A 25,847-nucleotide genomic window follows, 5' to 3' on the forward strand; every position below is an offset into this window, starting at 1 on the left:
GGCAACGCTAGGGAGCGGAGCCTGAGCTTAAATACTGTAGTTAGGTTGACGTCATCATCTGGGGCAGCGGAAAAGTTCCCGTCGCGGTCCCTACTTAATAATCAATGATGCGTGCGCACGCGCCTAGGGAGGGGTGCAACGCGAGTAGCAGTGTCTCTCTGCAAGACATGTGGAGAGGCCCAACGAGAAGTGGAAGCAAGACCAGGAACACCGGGGGATTGTGGTAGTGCCGGAGGCACTGGGGGAGGCCCAAGGACAGAGCTGACGGTCCACCGCCGCCAGCGAGGAGGAACCAGAGGCTAGAGTCACTGTAGAAAGTAGGGATGTGAATCGTTTTTTGACGATTTAAAACAATCTTCAGATATATTTTAAATCGTCAAAAATCGTTAGAGCCATGATACAATAGCAGTTTCCCCGATTTATCGTCAAAAAATCGTAAATCAGGGGAGGGGGGAGGGCGGGAAAACAGGCACACCAAAACAACCCTAAAACCCACCCCGACCCTTTAAAACAAATCCCCCACCCTCCCGAACCCCCCAAAATGTTTTAAATTACCTGGGGTCCAGTGGGGGGGTCCCGGCGCGATCTCCCGCTCTCGGGCCACGGCTGCGTTAATAGAAATGGCACCGGTGGCCCTTTGCCCTTACCATATGACAGGGCAAAGGTAGCGCCGGTGCCATTTTGGTTCCTGTCACCCGACATCACGAGTGCAGGAGATCGCTCCCGGACCCCCGCTGGACCCCCAGGGACTTTTGGCCAGCTTGGGGGGGCCTTCTGACCCCCACAAGACTTGCCAAAAGTCCAGCGGGGGTTCGGGAGCGACCTCCTGCACTCGGGCCGTATTGCCAATATTCAAAATGGCGCCGGCGCTACCTTTGCCCTCACTATGTCATACGACCCGGGGGGGTCCCAGCGCGACCCGTATGACATAGTGAGGGCAAAAGTAGCGCCGGCACCATTTTGAATATTGGCAATACGGCCCAAGTGCAGGAGGTCGCTCCCGGACCCCCGCTGGACTTTTGGCAAGTCTTGTGGGGGTCAGGAGGCCCCCCCAAGCTGGCCAAAAGTCCCTGGGGGTCCAGCGGGGGTCCGGGAGCGATCTCCTGCACTCGTGACGTCGGGTGACAGGAACCAAAATGGGCCGGCGCTACCTTTGCCCTGTCATATGGTAAGGGCAAAGGGCCACCGGCGCCATTTCTATTAACGCAGCTGTGGCCCAAGAGCGGGAGATCGCGCCGGGAACCCCCCCCCCCCCCACTGGACCCCAGGTAATTTAAAACATTTTGGGGGGGTTCGGGAGGGTGGGGGATTTGTTTTAAAGGATCGGGGTGGGTTTTAGGGTTGTTTTGGTGTGCCGGTTTTCCCGCCGATTTACGATTTGACGATTTGACGATTTTTTAACAAAAAAAACCATGCCGATCAGATTTCCCTCCCCCCCCAGCCAAAATTGATCGTTAAGACGATCGATCACACGATTCACATCCCTAGTAGAAAGGTGAGGGGGTTGTGCTGTGGGACTGCCGCAGACAGCACACATTACACATCATAGTGGACATTGAAATCGACAGCCCAGTGTGCTGTGGTGATCGAAAAAGCAAACAGAATGTTAGGAATTATTAGGAGGAGAATGGAAAATAAAATGAAGGATGTCGTAATGCCTCTGTCGTTCCATGGTGAGACCGCACCTTGAATAGTGTGTGCAGTTCTGGTCACTGCATATCAAAAAGGATATAGCTGCTCTGGTGAAAGTGCAGAGAAGGGCAACCAAAATGATAAGGGGAATGGAATGGATGCCCTATGAGTAAAGTCTAAAGAAGTTAGGCCTGTTCAGTTTGGAGAAGAGACAACTGAGGGGGGATATGATAGAAGTTTACAAAATCATGAAAGGACTTGAACAAGTTAATGTAAATCAGTTATTTACTCTCTCAGATAATAGAAAGACCAGGGGGCACTCCATGACGTTAGCAAGTAGCTCAACAAATTGAAGAAAATTCTTTTTCACTCAGCACATAGTTAAGTTCTGGAATTCATTGCCAGAGGATGTGGTTACAGCTGTTAGTGTAACTGGGTTTAAAACAGGTTTGGGTAAGTTCCTAGAGGATAAATCCGTAAATTGCTATGACGGTAATTAATAAGCAATAGTAGCTTGTGAGCTATCTAATGTTTGGGTATTTGCCAGGTACTTGTGACTTGGATTGGCCACTATTGGAAACAGGAGACTGGGCTTGATGGACTCTTGGTCTGACCCAGTGTGGCATGTTCTTATCTTTGTTCAAAACTCTGAACTACTCCAGTCTCATCATCTATTATTTGCCTAAGTTCAAAGAGTCCCAACTCTCCCCAAATTTTAAATATCTTGTTATCCATCCCTGGCAAAAAACTTGGGATTATCCCTTATTGGGAGGAAGAGAGACAACTTAGGAGATAAATCCATAGTTTGATGCAATAATCTCCAAACAGATAACACAAATTTCCACAAAATATTCTCCTTGACATCAGAACTCATTGAAGCATCTGTTAAGTGTAGGAGTCCCATGAGTGTAGTAGATGCACTGATCTCCCCAATAACTGCATCATATCATATTTATAGATCCCACTAATCAATTCAAGCACAGTTATATAGCTGAAAATTGGGAGCACCTATACCTCCTCACTTTACTCTGTATCAATATATCACTAGCTATGTTACCGAACCTTATGGCACCCTTGTAAATGTGCAAATCACAGTATCATTAATTTTATGTGCCTTGATGTAAACCGTTGTGACGGTATCCTCCAAACGACGGTATAGAAAAGATTTAAAATAAATAAATAAATATCATATCCAATGCTTGGTTGTTTCCCCCTCCATAAAAACTGTATAAACATCAATTTAAGAGCTGCTAAGTCGGCAGGATCAGCCAGCAAGGTAACATCTGCAATTTATACAACAGCTTGGGAAATAAAGCCATTTTGAAAAGAGCATTACATCCCATCATGGAAACAGGTAGATCTTTCAAGTGTTAAGTTGATGAGAAAGTCCATCTATAACCCCTCCTATGTTTAGATTGTACAATATCTTTAAGTCTCTGGGAATCCAGACTCCTAAATACTTAATCTGAGAAAGGAACCATTTAAAAGAAAAAAAATCTACCCCCAATCTACCCCCCCAATGCATTAGGAAGACTACCCCATAAGGGCAAAACTTCTGATTTATCAAAATTAATGGTTAGCCCAGCAAAGGATTGGAATGCTTTGAAAATATCCATAATATCTGACCCACAGAATGAAACAAACATCCAGAAAAAGTGAAGGCAATCTATAATTACCCCGAGCTGCACAGATAACCACACTAATGACAGCAAAACCGGTCTCCAGATAAGTGCTTTAACTTAACTCCTGCCCTGGCCAAGGTGTTAAAAAACCCGCATACAAAACCCTGCACTAACCGATGCGCGCCTTACTGCATAATCCGTGAATAGTTAATTTACCTCATTTGCATGCATTAGTACTAACCAGCCATGTGTTTTTAAGTGGGTTTCTGCACGCATTTTCCCATCCTGAATACGTTATTATATACCCGCCTTTCCTAAATTCTCCCATTGTTTTAATTCAGTATACTGCAACATGCCTCTGCTCACAGTCTGCTCTGATCTGCTGAAGTGATGGATATAGATTTTTGGTACCTTTAGGCACTATTGGAACTGTCGCCCAAACCTCCTCCGCCCCCAGAGGTCAGACAAAGAGTGAAAAAGGACTAATGAATGTCGCACCCGACGGTCACAGATGGCTGAGACCTCTCATGCTCACCTCTTTTCTTGCTGCTTCGTCAATCCTCGGAAGAGTGGCGGCCTCTGCCAGCGAACGCCGACCTCCCTGGCATCCCCAGGACAGTGTGGGCGATTCCGACCACCATCGTTCCTGGAGTTACCTAGCGTGCACGCGCACGGGCCATCTTTAATTCACGTCATGGCGGGAACCTCGAGGGTGACCCTCCGCATGACATCACTGCCTCGCTATATTAAGCTGACTGGCCCTTCGTTTAGACGAGTTAGCAAGGAGTTCTCGTTGCTGAATCCGCTTCTCCATGGACTTCCTGTCCTGTCCTCGGTGGGGAATGCTCCTGAGTACCCGCTTCTCGGGGGCTCTTCCGCGTTCCTAGGCTATCCGCTCCTTGGAGGGCCTTCCTGCCTTGTTCTCCTGGAACCAAGCCTCGTGAGTACCAACTAGCTTCATCTCTGCCAAGCCTTGCTGGGATTCCCTGCAATGTACCCCATGCCTCGGGCCACTACTGCATTCTCACCTGCAGGATTCGCTACATCTCTCCTGTGCTGCAGGAGATTACTTCTACATCCTCAAGTACTTCTGAGCTTCAGGACCTCAGGCTACCTCAACATCATCTGCCTTGTCCAGTCATCTTCGGCGTACCCTGCACTGCGGGCCACCGGATCTGCACACCTGAGGTATTTGCTACCCTATTGAGAAGACTGTCTGGCGTACCCCACGCTGTTGGCCACTACCGGATTGTCTCATCTGAAGTATCACCCTGGGCATACCCCATAACTCAAGAACTGCACTTTGACTGCATTACCTGCCTCCACGGGTTCTGCTCAAGACTTCACATTTACCGCATTCCCCGCTCCACGGGTTATGCTCTCTCTTTCTTCCATAATAAAGTCTATACTACATCTCTCACCTCGGCCCAGGGGTCACATCCATACCAAAACATAACAATGAACAGCCCCATAATTTCCTGCAACAGCTCAGGGGAAGATCCTGCAGCAGGAATTAGAAAATTCTTAAGCACACTGGTAAACATTTCTATCTTTTATACTATATTATAAAAATAGAGGTCCATCTTGAATAAAATGGCAAGGAGGAAAGTTACCCAGATAACTTTAACTAGATATTCAGTGGAATGTACTTGGATGAGTGTCCGCTGAGCATATCTGGATAATTTTGACAGATATTTTTCCAACCAGACTAACCTGTTCCCTGCCCAAAATTTAGCCAAGAACAAAAAATGTGGATATTCCCAGATTTAGCCACTTATTTTATCTCTGGTATGGATGTAAAAGTCACCAGAAATCTCTCTCTTAAGTGAGTATCTTCTCTCCCTCTTGCATCATATATTCCTTGAACCATGATACCCAATAGCCCAGTGCTGCCTCCTTCCTCATTGATCAGACACATAAGGGCAATTTTTAATAGCCTCAGGTTGTGTGCAGAGTGCGCTTAGCTTGCTTACAGGTCGATCCAGTAAAGTGTGCTCCGTCGGAGCGCACTGTCACCCTGCTCTGGACGCGTGTTTTCCCTTACCCCTTATTCAGTAAGGGGAGGAAAACACGCGGCCCACCCGCGGCACCTAATAGCGCCCTCAACATGCAAATGCATGTTGATGGCCCTATTAGGTATTCCCGAGCGATCCAGTAAGTAAAATGTGCAGCCAAGCCGCACATTTACTCTAAGAAATTAGCGCCGCCCAAAGGTCGGCGCTAATTTTCTTCCGGCGCCAGGGAAGTGCACAGAAAAAGCAGTAAAAACTGCTTTTCTGTGCACCCTCCGACTTAATATCATAGCGATATTAAGTCGGAGGTCCCCAAAAGTAAAAAAAAGTAAAAAAAAAAAAAAAATTTTTTGAATTCGGCCCGCGGCTGTCGGGCCGAAACCGGACGCTCAATTTTGCCGGCGTCCGGTTTCCGAGCCCGTGGCTGTCAGCGGGCTCGAGAACCGACGCCGGCAAAATTGAGCGTCGGCTGTCAAACCCGCTGACAGCCGCCGCTCCAGGCCAAAAGGAGGCGCTAGGGACGCGCTAGTGTCCCTAGCGCCTCCCTTTCCTCGTTTGCACCGCGTCGCCTAATTTAAATACTGGATCGCGCGCACCGGCGAGGGGCCAGTGCGCGCGCCGGGAGAGCGGGCGTTAGTCCGCTCTCCCACGGACTTTACTGGATCGGGCTGTTAGATTGCACCAGTTCTCAAAGGGAAACGATTTAGGCTGTTTCCCTTTGAAACTGAGCAGATGCAAATTACATGTGTACTTTGCACTTGCTATTTGTGTGGGCAGCGGAGGAGGGGCAAAATAGCATGAATATGTTGGAAGTCCCATATACATACACTATATTCCTCCTCAGACCTAGAGATGCCCTCAGGAATACCTTTTCATGTGGCTAAAAGTACTTGAGCAATGGCATCTGAATGTACTTTTAGGAGCATTTGAAGAAGGCAATTTTCAGTTAGGCCATTCTATTCAGGTAAGTGCTTGTTTCCCTGGGTAAATTGACCTAGTTGAAAACATGCACAGATTTCTAAAGTACATGTACACTTTTAGCTTACATTACAAAAAGGAATTTTCTAAGTGGCTCAGTGGCATTGCTATGCATTGCCAAGAGGAGGGGCCAGAGTTTTCATTCCTGATTCAGGTCTTCTGTTCCTTGAGTAGCTGTGAATGAAGTCCCATGATGCCAGAGCCTAGCCCTGGTCCCATTAGAGCTGGAAGCCTAAAAACAAGCGGAAGGAAACTATCAGTTAAAAAAAAAAAAGAAAAATTCAAAGATGTGATCCTAGTAGTCTGTTAAGGTTTGGGGAGTAAACATCATATGTTTATTTGCATTTCTAAATGTATATGTGCTCTTCTTATGGTCTTTTGTTCCCAATCGGCCACCAGCAGAAAGAGGTTCAAAGTACGTGTGCTAATTGTACACATGCACTTGTAACTAATTTGAAAACAGAAACTACCCTGGTAATTTGTTTTTGAAAATTAGCTACCAGTATTGCATGCTAAAGCGTGCACTTACCTTGCAATAAAGCAGGCTTTTAAAAATTGCCCCCTCATTGAAGATTCTTGTCTGGTTTAATTATACTTGCCTTTTAAACATTCTTGTTAGATTTTACATATATTACATGTTTTTTTTTTCTTGGTTTAATTGAAATTTCAGTGAGTGCTACCCTTCCTGCCTATTCAGGTTTTAAAATAACTTCTGAATTTAATCTTTTGCTAAATTAATATATATTATAAGTGGCTTGCTAAATAATAAGACTTCATATTTGGAAGCTGTAAGCTGTCTTGTGCATAGAGCTTTTTAAGGGTTTTCAGACTTATCCTATTGGATTTAGTATTACACTAGACTTTTCTGAATGCAGATTCCACCTGTGAAAAATATTATTTTGTAACACTAATGTCCCTTGATAAATATATAGATTCTAGGATAGCACCACCATTTTAATTAAGTTTGCTCTTCCCATAAAAGTTAATCGTAAATCTTGCCACCTGTTCAGTTTTCCCAGAGTTTTCTCTTAACATTTTTAGGTAACTTTTTTTTATTGGCACAAACATCAATTTGCATTAATACTGTACAACTTTCCTGTGGGATTCTGATGAGCATACATCCGCATAAGTCATACAATTATTACATTTTTAATTACACCATTTACATTTAACATTCATAAAAAATAAGAATGTAAATCAACTAGACACATTACTGAGTCATCCAATCCTGTATAGTTGAACCTATTGTCCAACATTTGAGTGATTAAGAGAACGCTGTTTACCATCTACGTGGAATCTTTGAATGTGAGAACCCACTCCTCTCCTGGGTTAATGGGGAAAGGGAGAGGCAGCATGCTGCCATTGAAATGAATTGCAATAGGAAGAGGCTGTGTAATATGAGCTGTCAGCCTGGAAAGTCACAACAAGGCTGAAAAGGTGATCAGACCCCTACTGTAGAGGTATAAATCAGTTTCAGATTGGAGATTTGCACAGGACTAACCCCCTAAGTCTAACTGCTGAACTACAACCAAATAGTTCACAAATAAATAATAGGGGATTTCCAGTGATGTAGGAGCTCTGAATGGATGTGTTTTAGTAAGCTCTGGGGGAGGGGGGGGGGGTGTCTAAAACATTTTTGAACAATATTCCCTCTCTGGTCCTTTATTGTGTGGACTTCAACTTTTTTAACATTGAGAAATTGTGAAATTTACCAAGATGCTTTTTGGTACATTGATTAAATCTACTTGGCTGGTGAAGGAGAAGGCCAAGACCTCTGATACTGCAATGGTGGCTGAATTGCAGCATGCCTTATCAGAGCTCAAGAAGGTTCTTGTGAAAGAAATTTCCAAGAATTTATCCACAATGGTAGAAGACCTGCCTTCAATCGGAGAAAATTCTTTTTCACTCAACGCACAATAAAGCTCTGGAATTTGTTGCCAGAGGATGTGGTTAGTGCAGTTAGTGTAGCTGGGTTCAAAAAAGGTTTGGATAAGTTCTTGGAGGAGAAGTCCATTAATGGCTATTAATCAAGTTTAGTTAGGGAATAGCCACTGCTATTAATTGCACCAGTAGCATGGGATCTTCTTAGTGTTTGGGTAATTGCTAGGTTCTTGTGGCCTGGTTTGGCCTCTGTTGGAAACAGGATGCTGGGCTTGATGGACCCTTGGTCTGACCCAGCATGGCAATTTCTTATGTTCTTATGTTCAAAGCTACAGTCTTCATTCAATGAGATTAAAGAAGATGTAGGTAAACATTCTGAAAAGCTTGTGGATCAGGGCCATTGATTGACGGCACAAGAAATGGCAGCCAGCCAGTTCTCCATACAACTTGCTGAGAAAAAGAAAGAGAATAAAAGTTTTCTAGATTGAATAGAAGATCATGAAAACAGGGCAAGACAGAACAATCTGAAAATTATTGAGTTCTCTGAGCACATCTTATGCAATTTGTACAAGTGCGGTTACCAGAAGACTTAGGCCTGACTTTAATGATTGAGCCCATGGTGGTTTAGTAGGTTCCCTGTATTGGTCTGTTGAAGGAAGGTGCACCCAGGCCAAGACTGGTAATTGCTAAAATTTTTAAATTCATAGATAAACTTTAGATTTTGTAAGTCTATAAGAAATTATCTATAGTAGAGTATGATGGGTAAAAACTGTTACTATTCAATGAATTCTCGCAAAATCTTAGAGATGAGAAGACGATTTTCTTCCATATGCTCTGACCTGCATTGTAAGAGTATCAAATTCACACCTCAATTCCCAGCCAAACTCAGTGTTTGTGGATAATGAAGTTCTTGTCTTTAGGACAAAAGAGCAGACCTTGAAATACATGGACACGCTTTGATACATTTGGGCTTTATCTGTGTGATTTGTTGGAGTTGCGTTTTCTAATCAATTTAGCATAATGAGGCCGTTGCAAGAAGCTGGGCTTATGAAACATTTATTTTCTTTTCTTATAGTGATGTGGCTTATGTTTCTTTTTATTAACTTTCGGCAATGATTTTGGTGTTATCGCAAAGGAATCATGTTGGAACTTCTATATTCTTTTTAGCATCATTTTTTTGACATGCTGATCTTTTAATACTGTTAAAACCCTAATATTATTTTGTCCTCATATTTTTTTCCTGTAAACCGTTGTGATGGCAAAACCGAATGACGGTATACAAAACATGTAAAATAAATAAATAAATAAATAAAAATACTATTGAGTGTGTAGAATGTAATTATCTGTCCATTGTTTCCTTTTGTTTTGCACTGAGGGATGCAGCTGCTACTGTGGGCCCAATCCTTTTGACTTCTGCATAGTTTTTAGTTGAGAATCTTATATATAAGCAACTCGGATATTTTTTGATTTATATTATTTTAATTCTCACTCAAGATTTTTATTCTATTATTTTAAGTTTTGAGCTGGTTATTAAATATGTACTAGTTATTCTTTCACAACGCCTCCTGCAATATATGTGCTGCTTTATTTTGTTTATATTTGTCATTATATGTGGCATGTCTCCACTTGTAGTTAAGTGGGCAGTGGATCTATAGACTTATCTGCCTTGTGCATTTAGAGTAATTTCTATATAAGAGGTAAAAAAGCCAAACAGTTATTTTCTATGCTTATATATTGTGCTAGTTTAGAATATTAGTTGTTTCTGTTCTGGGATGGGATGTGCCTTTACTAAGAATAATCCATGACTATTAAGCTTGCATTGGCATTTTCTGTTAATTTGTTTTGTTATAATGCATATATCCATACAGTCATAACTGGGGAGAGGAAAGATTGGTTCTGCCCTCTTCAGGTGCATGTTCCAGAAGAAGAAAAGAAGATTGTGTAGGAGTGAAGATGCAGACCCATGGCAAGCATTATGTCTTTCTTATGTTTTTTTATGGTGTGTTTGTCTGTATAGATGTATGGTGTGGAATGAATGGTTGTGGATGTATGAGCTTTTCTAACGAACATGTGTTTTGTTAGATGAAGTAGATGAAGTAGATGAAGTTAGATGAAGTAGGCCTTTTCAAGTCGCAATCACTACAAATTTGCCTTATATACACCCCCCCTGGGCTACTAGAAAAAGACCCCTCCCCCCTCATTGAACTCCTCACCGTCTCCCTCTCTCCCGACATCCCCACGATTCTCCTTGGCGACTTTAACCTGCATGTTGATTCCTCCCCACAATCCCCATCATGCGAAGCTTTCATTTCATCGTTAGACGCCATGGGCCTTACCCAAATTATCCACTCCCCTACCCACAAAGCAGGTCATACCCTTGACCTCATTTTCACCAATGCACTCATCAATGTCATCCGCCCCCCCACATGCCTCCCCGTCCCATGGTCCGACCACTCCATCATTAACACTACCCTCTCTCTACAAACCTCACCGACCTCCTCTCCCTCCCAGCCTAAATCTTTCCAATATCGTAAAACCTGCTCTATTGATACCCTTACTTCCGCCTGCTCCAACATCCCAAATCACCTTGACCTGGAGACAGCAGACCGGGCTATATCCTCCTGGACAGAAACAACACAGAAAATCGCCAACAATCTTTGCCCAATCATCCACAAAACAATCACACAAACCAAATCATCCAAAAAACCCTGGTACACCCAGACACTCAAACCCAAAAATCCAGCTTAGAGCAGCAGAAAGACACTGGCGCAACTTTCCCACTACCCGCCACAAAAACTATCTATTACCAACTCATGCATGCTTATAGAAACGCCATTCAAACAACAAAAAAAGAATACTATGCCAAGAAAATTCACCACCTCCAATTCAACCCTAAAGCTTTATTCACTCTAGTTTCAAATCTCACCAAACCCAACGTGTCCGCAACCCAAGTCCCCTCCACACAAACCCGGTGCAATGAAATTGCCATGTTCTTTAAGGACAAAATTTCCAAACATTACTGCTAAATTTACCCCCAACACCAAAAAACTCCCCCCTCACCAGCTACATTACCCCTCCCACCCCTCTTACACCCACCATCCTCTCCTCTTTTGAACCCTCCTCATCTCTTGAAATAGAAAACATCTTAAAAAAAATGAGACCCTCCTCCCACCCCTCAGAACTATCCCCACTAAACTACTCCTCTCTATCCCCAAAACCATAGCCACCTCACTCTCCAAAATCGTTAACTGCTCCCCTGGAACACGGCCTAGTACCTACCTCCCTGAAACAAGCCGTGGTCAAACCCATCTTAAAAAAACCCTCCCTTGACCCCTCCAACCTTTCCAACCTCCGTCCCATCTCCAACCTCCCCTTCCTCTCCAAAATCATTGAAAAACTAGTAAACTCCCGTCTCTCTCCGACTACCTCGAACAATCCAATATACTCCCACCATCACAATATGGCTTCCGTAAGCTCCTCAGCACTGAATCCCTACTCCTCTCCCTTACCGACACCATCATCAAAGGAATGGACGCTGGCAACTCCTATCTCCTTGCTATGCTTGATATCTCCGCTGCCTTTGACACTGTAGATCACAACATCCTCATCAACATACTCATTGGTATAGGAATATCAGGTACTGCTCTCTCCTGGGTAAAATCCTTCCTCCAAAACCGTACCTACACAGTCCTCACCGACAACTTCACCTCCCCCCCTATTAATCTCAACTGTGGCGTCCCCCAAGGATCCTCCCTCTCTTCCACATTGTTTAACATCTACATGCTCCCCCTTACTTACCTCCTCTCCAACCTTGGGATTACACACTTCATCTACGCAGATGATGTGCAGATCCTCATTCCTTTTACTAATTCTGCTTCCACTGCTCTCCAAAAATGGAACACTATTCTCGCCTCCATAAACCAACTCCTCACAGACATGCACCTAGCACTCAACCCGCAAAAAACTGAACTCCTCCTCATCTCCTCTAGACATGCCTCCACACCCTCCCCCTCCACCCTCCAACCCTCTAACTTTCTCTCTGATACAAGAAATCTAGGTGTCATACTTGACAACCAACTTACCTTCAAACCATTTATCAAATCCATCCTTAGCAGCTGCTACTTTAAATTACAAACCCTCAAAAAACTCAAACCCCTCCTCTACTTCTCGGACTTTCGTACAGTACTCCAATCTATAATCTTCTCAAAAATTGATTACTGTAACGCACTCCTACTGGACTCCCTGCTACCTACATCAAACCTCTACAACTCCTTCAAACGCTACCGCACGCATCCTCACCAATGCCAAAAAGAAAGACCATATCACTCCCACCCTCTGTAACCTCCACTGGCTTCCTATCCACTCACGAATTCTATACAAAACCCTCACCCTCATCCACAAAAGTATAATTAATGAACACTACAACTGGCTAAACCCACCCTTCACCCTTCGTACCTCCACAAGACCCACCCGCTCCTCCCTCCGTGGAACCCTTATCCCTCCCTCCACAAAATCCTCCAGACTCATCTCCACCACGAACAGAGCCCTCTCCCTCGCAGGCCCTCCCCTCTGGAACTCCATGCCTCTTGACCTACGCATTGAAACCTCCACACCCACCTTCAAAAAGAAACTCAAAACCTGGCTCTTCCTCCAAGCTTACCCCCAATCGTCTTCTTTACCTACTAACACCTTAACTTTACCTACTAACACCTTAACCCTACCACCTCCCCGTACTAACACCCCCTCCTCTGGACCTACCCCCACACCCTCTAATGACTTACAAACCCCACTCCTAACTTCTAGCACATAATATATGACACATAGCTCTACCGTTCCCATTTTCTCACCTGAATCTCTTATTTTCTACATGCATATACAGTTTGTATATAACCTATGTATATTTCAAGAATATAACCTATGTCAATTTGCCAATGTATATAGATGTCAATAATATAACCTATGTATATGTCAATAATCTCTCGACCCCTGTACATATTACTCCTTTTGTACCTGTACATATTACTCCTTTTGTACCTGTTTTTCACCCACCCACCCCCCCCCCCCCCCCCCCTCCCCTGTCTCGACCACCCCTACCCCTCTTTCCCACAAGTTTGCTAGTTTTGCTCTGTTTCTGAGCTATGTTTTAAACACTGTTCCTTGTAAAGGCTCTGCCTACATATCTTTGTTTGTAAGTTATCTGTAAACCGGCACGATGTGCAAACGGTTGCCGGTATATAAAATTAAATAAATAAAATAAATAAAATAAATAAATGTGTGTTAAGGAGGAGCATATAATTGCTGATGGCTGAAGAGGATTGGTAAGTATTACTTTGAGAAATCTTAGGACTTAAAAAAGTTTGGGGAGAGGTTAAATAGTGAAGTATATTCTTTAGTGAATGCTTATGTATGTGTCTGAGATTAAAAAAAAAAAAAAGCAAGCCAAAGAGAGATAATAATTATCCCCTGGTAGGTCATCACCAGATTAATAGTTAATACAACAATAAATTTAAAGGACTCTAATTGTATGTATTCTTATTCCCATAGCAACCTAGACTTAACTAAGAACTCAACAAAATTAAGATGAAGACTACAGTCCAGCAGCAAGAGGGGGGGGGGGGTCTTCCATTCTTTTGCATCAAGTGTCAAATGTATGATTTTTGTACTCACCGGTGTGAGTCTGTATTTGTGCCCCTGGTACAAAGAGCTCCTAGCTCTCAGAGAATGAGTCCAATGTCTAAAGGCTAGAGTGGCAGACCTGGAAGAGCTGAGGCAGATAGAGAAGTACATAGATGAGATCTTCAGGGACATAGAAGCCAAGACCCAGCTCCAGTCTGGCAGCCCTGGTGCCTTGGATCAGGAAGATCTCCTGGTTGGAGAGTATCACCCTGTTGTTGTAGTACGTGATTCTGTAGCAAGGACCTGCTCTTCTGGTGATGCATTGTCCTCTCTCACTGAGGATAAGTCTCCCAGGGTTACTGCCCAAGAGGGAAGGGTTAGGCTGTCCATCATAGTTGATGATTTGATTATTAGGAATGTAGACAGCTGGGTGGTTGGTGGATGAGAGGATTGCCTGGTAACTTGTCTGCCTGGTGTTAAGGTGATGGACCTCATGCATCACCTAGATATTATTTTAGACAGTGCTGGTGAGGAGCTAGCTGTTGTGGTACATGTGGGCACCAACGACATAGGAAAATATGGGAGGGAGGTTCTGGAAGCCAAATTTTGACTTTTAGGTTGAAAGATGAACTCCAAAACTTGCAGGATAGTATTCTCTGAAATGCTAGCTGTTCTATGCATAGGTCCCCAGAAGCAGGGAGAGCACCGGAGTTTCAGTGCCTGGATGAGATGATGGTGCAGGGAAGAGAGATTCAGTTTTGTAAGGAACTGGGGAAAATTTTGGGGAAGGGGGAGTCTTTTCCGAAAGAATGGACTCCACCTTAACCAAGGTGGAACCAGGCAGCTGGCTCTAACTTTTAAAAAGGAGATAGAGCAGCTTTTTAACTAGAGCAAGGGGGAAAGCCGACAGTCGCTCAGCAGCACATGGTTCAGAGGGAGGTATCTTCGAAGAATACTAATGAAACAGGAGCGTTAGGGCATCCTAACAGAGAGATTCCAATAAAAGCAAAAGTAATTCCTTTGCCAATAAGTAAAGAATCACATGAGCAAAAGGATTACAAATTATCCCTATCAGCTGAAAAGCAGGTTGTTAATACAAACAAATACTACACTTTGAAATTCTGAATACCAGTGCCAGACGTGTAAGATGTAAGATGGGAGAGTTAGAGTGAATCGCAGTAAATGAGATAGATATAATTGGCATCTTAGAGACCTAGTAGAAAGAGAATAACCAATGGGACAATGCTATAACAGGGTACAAATTATATTGAAATGATAGGGAGGACCAACTTGTTGGAGGGGTTGCACTTTATGTCTGGGATGGCATAGAGTCCAACAGGTTAAAGATCATACAAAGACTAAATGCAGGGTGGAATCTTTATAGGTAGAAATCATGTGTGTGTTCGGTAAGCATATAGCGATAGGAGTATTCTACCATCCACCTGGCCAAAATGATGAGATGAATGATGAAATGCTAAGAGAAATCAGGGAAGCTAACCAATTTGGCAATGCAGTATTAATGGGAGATTTCAATTATCCTAATATTGACTGGGTAAATATAACATCAGGACATGCTAGAGAGGTAAAGTTTCTGAATGGAATAAATGACTGCTTCATGGAGCAATTGGTACAGGAACCAATGAGAGAGAGAGAGCTATTTTAGATCTAATTCTTAATGGAACATAGGATTTGGTGAGAAAGATAACACTGGTGGAGCCACTTGGTAATAGTGATCATAATATGATCAAATTTAGACTAATGACTGGAAGGGGGACAATATAAACATCTACAGCTCTAACACTAAAATTTCAAAAGGGAAAATTTGATAAAATGAGGAAAATAGAAAAAAACCTGAAAGGTACAGCTGCAAAAGTTAAAAGTATACAACAGGCGTGGACATTGTTTAAAAATACCATCTTAAAAGCGCAGTTCAGATGTATTCCATGCATTAAGAAAGGTGGAAGAAAGGCCAAACGATCACCAGCATGGTTAAAAGGTAAGGTGAAAGAGACTATTTTAGCCAAAAAAAGATTTTCAAAGATTGGAAGAATGATTCTTTTGAAGAAAAGAAGAAAAAAGTACTGTTGAATTAAATGTAAAACATTTATAAGACAAGCTAAGGCCCAGATTTATTAAAAAATGTGATAATGTTTGCATGAATAATGCCCATGATAAGGAAAAGAGGTGTGGCTATAATAATTTTAGACACCACACCATGCGCTATCTTTATTAGACTTTCATAGTAGTCAATTATTTATATCACTATAGGAGGGCCAGCTAGTAACTCGAGGTGAGGTTTTGGTGGTGGTCTAGGGCCTTGGGGCCAGTTTTGCATACAGAGTGAGTCGTATGAACAGCACAATAAACCTCAGTGAAGATTTGACGTGATTTGGAGTGAGGAAAGTCAGACTAAGTTGAGATTACTTCAATGTTCTCTTGCCCTAGCTTGATAATACCCTGGTAGAGAGTCCAGCATGCTAGGGCGAGATAACATTGTAGAAATCTCATCTTTGTGTGACTTTTTCACACCAAATCATGTTAAATCTTCACCGAAGTGTACTGTGCTGTTAGTATGTCTCACTCTGCATGTAAAACTGGCCCCAAAACCCTAGACTACCACCAAAACCTCACCTCCAGTTACTAGCTGGTCCTCCTGTAGGTATATAAATTGTTGACTATTATGTGTGCCACCCCAGAGGCTCTCACTCTCTCCCTCCTAATCTCTCCCTTTCTCTCCCCTCTCCATGCCCAAAAATTCCTGAAACAGAATTTGTGATATTTATTGCAAATTGCATTTCGGGCATATTGCACAGCTTAAAACCTGGAAAAAAGGTGTAGTTATTTCCGATGTTAAGAAACAAGAAGGTAGGCAATCTAAAAAAGCGTTAGGTAAACAAAAGGGATAGATGCCAAAGTCTTTTTCAAATCTTTATTGTAGTGGAGACGTATTTAAAATAACTGCCTGACTCAGGCCGAGTTTCGCCACTCTTAAAGCGGCTGCCTCAGGGGCTTAGACACTCATTTGGACTCAGGACCATTAAAAGAGCTTCAAGCTTATGGTGCAATATCATTTAAAAGAAATCCGCAGTGAGAACGTATCTTAGTTTCTATAAGGAAAATCACAATCTTGTAGACTCCATTCATCTAATGGTGCCTTGCGCTACACAACTGGATGTATAGTCTCCAATCACTAAAGCAAATGAAAAAGACTTTGGCATCTATCCCTTTTGTTTACCTAACGGTTATTTCCGATGTTAAACATGTGCCATAATGCCTCTCATTTTCATTGATCCTGCCTCTTTGAATACATTTGTAAAATTTGCTTTGGGATTACTATTGCATGTGTTAACACCATAACACAATTTGATAAATGACCTTGTGAGGGAGAATTTGAAATGAAGTTGGCTGTAGAGGCAAAAACACCTAATAAAAACTTTAAAAAATATATCCAAAGCAGGAAATCTGGGAGGGAGTTGATTGAACCATTAGATGATCGAGGGGTTAAAGGGGCACATAGGGCAAATAAGGCCATCACGGAAAGACTAAATGAATTCTTTGCTTCTGTGTTTATTAATGAGGATATTGGGGAGATACCAGTTCCAGAGATGGTTTTCAAGGGTGATGAAGCAGATGAACTGAACCAAATCATGGGGAACCTGGAAGATGTACTAGGCTAGATTGACAAACTGAAGAGTAGCAAATCACCTGGACCGGATGATATACACCCCAGGGTTCGGAAAGAACTGAAAAATGAAATTTCAGATCTATTAGTAACAATTTGTAACCTATCATTAAAATTGTCCATTGTATCAAAAGACTAGAGAGTGGCCAGAGTAACCCCAATATTTAAAAAATGACTTCAAGGGTGATCTGGAAAACTATAGACCGATGAACCTGATTTCAGTGCTGGGAAAAATAGTGGAAACTATTCTAAAGGACAAAATCACAGAACATATAGATAGACATGGTTTAATAGGACATAGTCAGGATGAATTTACCTAAAGGGAAGTCTTGCCTCACAAATCTGCTACTTTTTTTGAAGGGGTTAATAAACATGTGGATAAAGTTGAACCAGTAGATGTAGTGCATTTGGATTTTCAGAAGGTGTTTGAGAGGCTCATGAGAGGCTTCTAAAAAATACTAAAAATTATTGGTATAGGAGGCAATGTCCTTTTATGGATTGCAAACTGGTTAAAAAACAGGAAACAGGGTAGGATTAAATGGTCATTTTTCTCAGTGGAAAAGAGTAAATAGTAGAGTTTGTACTTGGACCGGTGCTTTTCAATATATTTATAAATGATATGGAAAGTGATATGATGAGTGAGGTGATCAAGATTGCAGATGACACAAAATTATTCAGAGTTGTTAATTCACATGCAGATTGTGATAAATTGCAGGAGAACCTTGCAAGACTGGAAGATTGGGCATCCAAATGGCAGATGAAATTTAATGTGTATAGGAAAAAATAACTCATGCTGTAGTTACACAATGTTAGGTTCCATAATAGGAGTTACCACCCAGGAAAAAGATCTAGATATCATGGTGGATAATACATTGAAATTGTTGACTCAGTGTGCTGCGGCAGTCAAAAAAGCAAACAGAATGTTAGGAATTATTAGGAAGGGAATGGTTAATAAAATGGAAAATGTCATAATGCCTCTGTATCGCTCCATGGTGAGACCGCACCTTGAATACTGTGTACAATTCTGGTTGCCACATCTCAAAAAAGATTTAGCTGCACTGGAGAAAGTACAGAGAAGGGTGACTAAAATGATAAAGGGGATGGAACAACTCCCCTATGAGGAAAGGCTAAAGAGGTTAGGGTTTCAGCTTGGAGAAGAGATGGTTGGGGGGGGGGGGGGGGGATATAATAGAGGTCTATAAAATCATCAGAGGATTAGAATGGGGTAAATGTGAATTGGTTATTTACTCAGTTAATAGAAGGACTAGGGGGTACTCCATGAAGTTAGCATGTAGCATATTTAAAACAAATCAGAGAAAATTCATTTTCACTCAACGCACAATTAAGCTCTGGAATTCATTGTCAAAGAATGTGGTTAAGGAAGTTAGTGTAGCTTGGTTTAAAAAAAGTTTAGATAAGTTCCTGGAGCAAAAGTCCATAAACTGCTATTAGTCAAGATGATTTAAGGAATAGCACTGCTATTACTGGCATTAGTAGGATGGGATCTATTTAATGTTTGGTTACTTGCCAGTAGGGATGTGAATCGTTTTTAAAGATGGCACCGGCCATCCAGTGCTCCTACCATGTGACAGGGGCCGACCAATGGCACGGATACCCTGTCACATGGTAAGGGCAAAGGGCCATCGGCGCCATTTTTATTAGCGCAGCCGATGGCCTGAGAGCGGGAGATCGCTCCCCGCGCCCCCACTGGACCACCAGGTAATTTTAAAACGGTTTTGGGGGGGTTCGGGAAGCAAAGGGGTCATTTTTAAAGGGTCGGGGTGGGTTTTTTGTTTATCGGCTCAGGCGCAGCTGATAAAAAACCAATCGTGCCGGACTATAAAAATTGTAAGATTTGAATCGGAACCGGAACCGAACCGATTCCGGTTCCGATTCACATCTCTACTTGCCAGGTACTTGTAACGTGGATTGGCCACTATATGCTGAATGTGATGGACTCTCGGTCTGACCCAGTAGAGCAACTTCTTATGTTCTCATGTTCTTATAAGGGGACTATGTTTCTCATTTTTGTTTATTGTTTGGTGTACCATATTGGAATGGTATGTTTTCTTTCTTTGCAATGGTTTATAGGAGGGTGCTTAGATTAGGAAGTGCACCCTGAAAGGAAATATTTGGTTTATGTGGCTGAATTGTTTTCTCATTAGAATTTTTTATATAGTTTAGTTATGGACATTTTGAATGTAGGCCCTCTTAATGTGGAAGGTGTCCATTCCCCAATTAAATGGAAAAAGATTATTGATATGTTTAGAAAGGTTAAAGCTCATATTGCATTTTTGCAAGAAACACATTTGTCTCCAGAAGAACATAGGAAATTTTAAGAAGGATTGGCTTGGTCACCTTGTCTTTTCTTTCTTTTCTGCTAGGCAGAGGTGGGTTATAATATGAATTTATAAGAATGTTCCTTTCACTCTAGACTGAGATATAACAGACCTAAATGGCAGGTATGTTTTGCCAGTGGATCTCTACATAATAAGAAATTTCTCATGGAAATGTTTATGCCCTAATGATTATGCTTTTTCTACTTAATTGGTAACAATAATGAGTCAATTCTCTGATCGTGCTTTTATTATTGGAGGTGACTTTAATATGCTAATGAATCTCTTAGTTGATGCTAAGCCTCCTAGATGGATGAAGCAAGTCGATGGAGTTGGATCGTTGGATGATCAAGGGGTTAAAGGGGCACTTAGAGAAGATAAGGCCATCGAGGAAAGATTAAAAGATTTCTTTGCTTCATTGTTTACTGAACAGACTGTTGGAGAGATACCCGTTCTGGAGAAGGTTTTCAAAGGTGATAATTAGATCAACTGAAGCAAATCACGGTGAACCTGGAAGATGTGGTAGGCCTGATTGACAAACTGAAGATTAGTAAATCACCTGGACTGGATGGTATACAGCCCAGGGTTCTGAAAGAAGTAAAAAATGAAATTTCAGAACTATTAGTAAAAATGTATAACCTATCATTAAAATCATCTGATGTACCTGAAGATTGGAAGATGGCAAATGTAACCCCTATATTTAAAAAGGGATACGGGGTGATCTAGGAAATTGTAGTCCAGTGAGCTTGACTTCTGTGCCAGGAAAAATCTTGGAAATTCTTATAAAGAATAAAATCACAAAACATTTAGATAGGGTTTAATGGGACACAGTCAACATGGATTTACCCAAGGGAAGTCTTGCCTCACAAAACTCCTACATTGTTTTGAAGGGGTGAATAAACATGTGGACAAAGATGAACTGGTAAAAGATCCAACGGTCTTTTGAGTAAGAAAATGCAGTTATTAGATATTTGATGTGTTCTACGTCAGGTGAGCTGGATAATACTTTTTATTCTGTACTTCACTCATCATATTTTCTGATAGATTAACTTTTTATATCCTTAAATCTATTCCTAGATGTGCAGGTGGCTAATACTGGAGCAATGTCTTTGGTCATGCTCCCATTTATATAGAGATCTGTAAGGGCAAACCATCACTTTCATTTTATAGGTGGTGGTTCCCACCTTTCTTCTTACTGATGTTCAACTTAAATCCTTCCTGGAGGATAAATCGCAGAAATATATTTATATAAATGCTTCACCTGAAATGCTTCACACATACATGGGGAGATTATCTCTTACGTGGCTAGAAAAAACAAAATAAGAGATGCTGAAATATTGGGGATATTGCAAGCCTTCCTCTTCAATTATTTATTTTTCTTTGAATTGTTTTAAATGAGCTACCTGCTAACTTCATGGAGTGCCCCCGTCCTTCTATTATCTGAGTGAGAGTAAATAACCGATTTACATTAACTTGTTCAAATCCTTTCATGATTTTGTAGACTTCTATCATATCCCTCCTCAGTCTTCGCTTCTCCAAACTGAACAGTCCTACGTTCTTTAGCCTATCCTATTCCATGCCCTTAGAATTTTGGTTGCCCTTCTCTAAACTTTCTCCAGTGCAGCTATATCCTTTTTGAGATGTGGTGACCAGAACTGCACTCAGTATTCAAGGGTGGTCTCACCATGGTGTGATACAGAGGCATTATGACATCCTCCGTTTTATTTTCCATTCTCTTCCTAATAATTCCTAACATTCTGTTTGCCTTTTTGACCTCTACGCACTGGGCTGAAGATTTCAATGTATTATCCACTATGACGCCTAGATCAGTTACCTGGGTGGTAACTCCTAAGATAGAACCTAACATTGAGTAACTACAGCAAGGGTTATTTTTCCCTATATGCATCACTTTGCACTTGTCCAAGTTAAATTTCATCTGCCATTTGGAAGCCCAATCTTCCAGTCTCGCTGGGTCCTCCTGCCATTCATCACAATCTGCTTGAGATTTAACTACTCTGCATAATTTTGTGTCATCCACAAATTTGATCACCTCACTCATTGTACCCCTTTCCAGATCAATTATAAATATATTAAAAAGCACCGGTCCAAGTACAGATCCCTGAGGCACTACACTGTTTACCTTCTTCCACTGTGAAAACTGACCATTTAAGCCTACTCTCTGCTTCCTGTCTTTTAACCAACTTGTAATCCATAAAATGACATCGCCTCCTATCCCATGACTTTTTAGTTTTCTTAGAAGCCTCTCATGCGAGACTTTGTCAAATGCCTTCTGAAAATCCAAAGGACTAATAAAGCAAGAGGAAAGGTTGTCTAAAAAAGCCGTTTGGGCAACAATGCAGGTTAGACAAGCCACTCCCAATCACCATGATTGACAGGCGTTTTGGTGTGATTTCTAACCCTATTTAAAAGACTACACAGTGTTGGCAGCGTTTTTCTAAATGTCCTTGCGGTATTGGAGCGGAGACCACTTGCGATTGTATCAACAATAATGTAAGTCACATTAGATTCATATATTTTTTCAATAGTCAATTTTTTTAAATTTTGGCATAGCAGTATATTTCACTTCTGGCGGTAATTAACTATGAGAGCCTTCATTATGCACTTTAAATGGTCTATGATTTTGTATCAAATGGCTGAATTTTTAAATCCATGTGAGTTTGTAAATGTGTTTGGAGTGTGCCATTTATTTATTATCATTTCACATTCAATATAATAGATATTTATAATACCGGGCACAATATACTCTATATACGTTGATCTTTAAAATGGATTTATTTATTTATTTATTTAGATTTTTTATATACCTGCATTCGAGACAGCAGTCACATCATGCTGGTTCACATAAAACAGGGGTGCAAAGTAAACATAACAATAACAAAGTGCTGAAAAGGCAGTTACATATAACAAGGTGATAAGAACTTGGCTTAGAGGAAGAGAAAGGACAGGTTATTAATTTACACAAGTAAACGATAGGAGATAAGGTCGACCATAGTGTAGATGGAGATTAGGGGTGGCTTGTAAGTATTAGATCAATTGACGTCTGGGAAGGCTTGTATGAATATCCAGGTCTTTAGTCTTTTTTGAAGGTTGAGATGCATGGTTCTATTCTAAGATTTGAGGGTATGGAGTTCCATAACGGTGGGATGGCTGTAGAGAAAGCTCGGTCTCTTAGTGTGCTGTGTCTGGTAGATTTGGGCGGTGGAACCTGTAGCGAACCCTTGTATGCATCTCTTGTCGGTCTTGACGAATTGTGTAGTCGGAGAGGGATCTGTAGGTCAATGGGAGCCAGTTGGTAGATGTTTTTATATGTGGTGAGAATGGCCTTGTATATTATTCTAAAGTGTATCGGTAGCCAATGGAGGTTCTTTAGAATAGGGGTTATGTGGTCCCTTCTCCTGGTATTTGTCAGAATTCGTGCAGCTGCATTTTGCACCATCTGAAGTGGTTTGGTGTATGAAGCGGGAAGGCCAAGTAGGATGGTGTTACAATAGTCTAATTTTGAAAAAATGATTGCTTGCAGAATGGTTCTGAAATCTTGGGCATAGAAAAGAGGTCTAATTCTTTTCAGAACTTGTAATTGATAGAAACAGTCTTTGGTGGTTTTGTTAATAGTGGCTTTGAAATTCAGGCGATTATCAACTAGGACTCCTAGGTCTCTCACTTGTGTGATTGTTGGCGTGGCTTGCTGTGCAGAGGTAATGGGGTTGTTCTCTGAGGCGATGAGCAGTAGTTCAGTTTTGCCGGAATTTAATACCAGGTTTAGGCTGGTGAGGAGGAATTTAATTTTTTGAAGGCATGTATCTCAGTAAGCCAGAGTTTTTGCGAAGGAATCCTTAATGGGTATCAGGACCTGGATATCGTCCGCATAAAGGAAGTGTTTGAGGTTGAGGTCTGTGAGTAGTTGGCATAATGGTATAAGGTAAATGTTAAATAAAGTAGGAGACAGGGAGGACCCTTGTGGGACTCCTACTGACGACGGGTGTAGAGAGGATTCTTTGTTCTGGATCTTGACCTTGTATCCTCTGTTGCTGAGAAAGGATATGAACCAGGAGAGTGCTGTGCCTGAGATGCCTATGGCGGTTAACTGGTTAATGAGTAGGGAATGATTGACGGTGTCAAAGGCTGAAGAAAGGTCCAGTAGGATCAATAAGAAGGCTTGACCTTTATCGAGGCCCAGGATGAGGTAATCTGTTAAGGAGATGAGGAGGGACTCCGTGCTTAGTGTTTTGCGGAATCCGTATTGTGATGGGGATAGGAGGTTATTTTCTTCAATGTAGTTTGAGAGTCTGGTGTTCACCAATTTCTCCATAATCTTGGCTATGAAGGGGAGGTTGGCGATCGGTCTGTAGTTGTTTGGGTCATTAGGATCTAGATTAGGTTTCTTGAGTAGTGGTTTGAGAGAGGCCAATTTTAGGTCATCTGGGTAAGATCCTTGTGTTATTGAGCAATTTATGATGTCTGACAGGGATTTGGCGATGGAGTCAGGAATTGATAGAAGCAATTTCGAGGGGATGTGATCCGAAGGGTGAGAAGATGGTTTCATTTTCCGTAGTATACCTTGGATCTCAATGGAAGAGGTGAGTTCTAGTTCTTCTAAGCGGGTATTTTTGAAGGCGGTCTGAGGTGGTGTTGAAGTAGATGTGATGTTATGGGGCAGCTGAGTTAGTAGTTTGCTTATTTTGTTATTGAAAAATAGCGCTAGTTCTTCCGCTTTAGATTTGGCTTGGTTGAGAGCGATTTCTGATGGGTTTATTTGTGTGAGGTTAGAGACGTAGCTAAAGAGGGCTTTAGCGTCGAAGATTAGATGGTGGATCTTGGATGCGTAGTAGTTCCTCTTGGATCTTAATGTATTGGATTTATATTGGTGAAGAGTTGATTTATAGGTAGATAGGGTGATGGTGCATGGGTTTTTACGCCATTTGGCCTCATTTTGTCTTAGCAGTAGTTTAAGCTTTCTTAGCTCTAGGGTAAACCATGGTTGTCTTTGGAAGAATTGGGGTGAGGTTTTTTTGTTGTCAGAGGGCATAACTTGTTGGCTATTGATTCCGTGATGTTGTTCCAAGAACGAAGCGCTGAGTTCGGATTGGTGCAGTCTATTTGGGTGAGATGTGATGATAAGTGGTTGCTAAGATCTTCTATGGTGCATGTTTTTCTGTAAGTGAAGCAATGTGAGGGTATGCGAGAAGGAATGGTATCTTTTATTGAGAATGAGGAAGTTATGAGGGAGTGATCTGACCATGGTACCTTCGTGCAGGTGGGGTGCTGGACCAGTTTGATTGCAGTATTGACGAAGATAAGGTCTAATGTGTGTCCGGCTTTGTGAGTGGATTTGTTAACTAGTTGAGTGAAACCTAAAGCGGAGTATGCTGTGAGTAAGGCTTCGCAGTTAGGTGATAATATGGAGTTGTCAACGTGCAGGTTGAAGTCACCTAAGATTATAGCTGGGGCATCTAGATTGATAAGGGAAGTAGTTATTTCGACCAGAGGAGAGGCGTCTATTTCCAGTATACCTGGAGGAGCATAGACAAGTAGAATTTGGAGTTTGTCTGACGAGAAGAAGCCAAATTCGAGTTTCGAGTCGGTATTGGTGGAATGCTGAGTGAATCTGAGGTCCTTTTTTGTAGCTAGGAGGATTCCTCCTCCTTTCTTTTTTCCCTGGCGTGGGATGGAGAAGAAGTTGTATGTCTCTGTGGGTAATTGGTTGATTATTGCAGTGTCTGAAGGTTTGAGCCATTGTCTCAGTAATTGCGCATATATCCGGTTTCACATCGATGAGATAGTCGTTTTAGTATTACTGCTTTCTTAGTTAGGGATTGAGCATTGAACAGTGTTAATGAGAATAGTGTGAGGCCTAGCAGTTGGGTAATGGGAGTGATCATGATTGGAGAGAGGGATTTAAGGTTGTGGTGATGGGCGTGTCGAGTTGAATGTCCTTTGGAAGATGGACAGTGTGGGAGGATTGGGATTGGGAATGATGGAGACATTCTTCCCAGATTGCTGGAGTGGAAGCTGGAGCGGCTGGAATTGAGTGGAAGCTGGAGCGGCTGGAGTGGATGCTGGAGCGGCT

This window comes from Rhinatrema bivittatum, chromosome 2 (assembly GCF_901001135.1).
Source record: "Rhinatrema bivittatum chromosome 2, aRhiBiv1.1, whole genome shotgun sequence".
NCBI classification, from domain to species: domain Eukaryota; kingdom Metazoa; phylum Chordata; class Amphibia; order Gymnophiona; family Rhinatrematidae; genus Rhinatrema; species Rhinatrema bivittatum.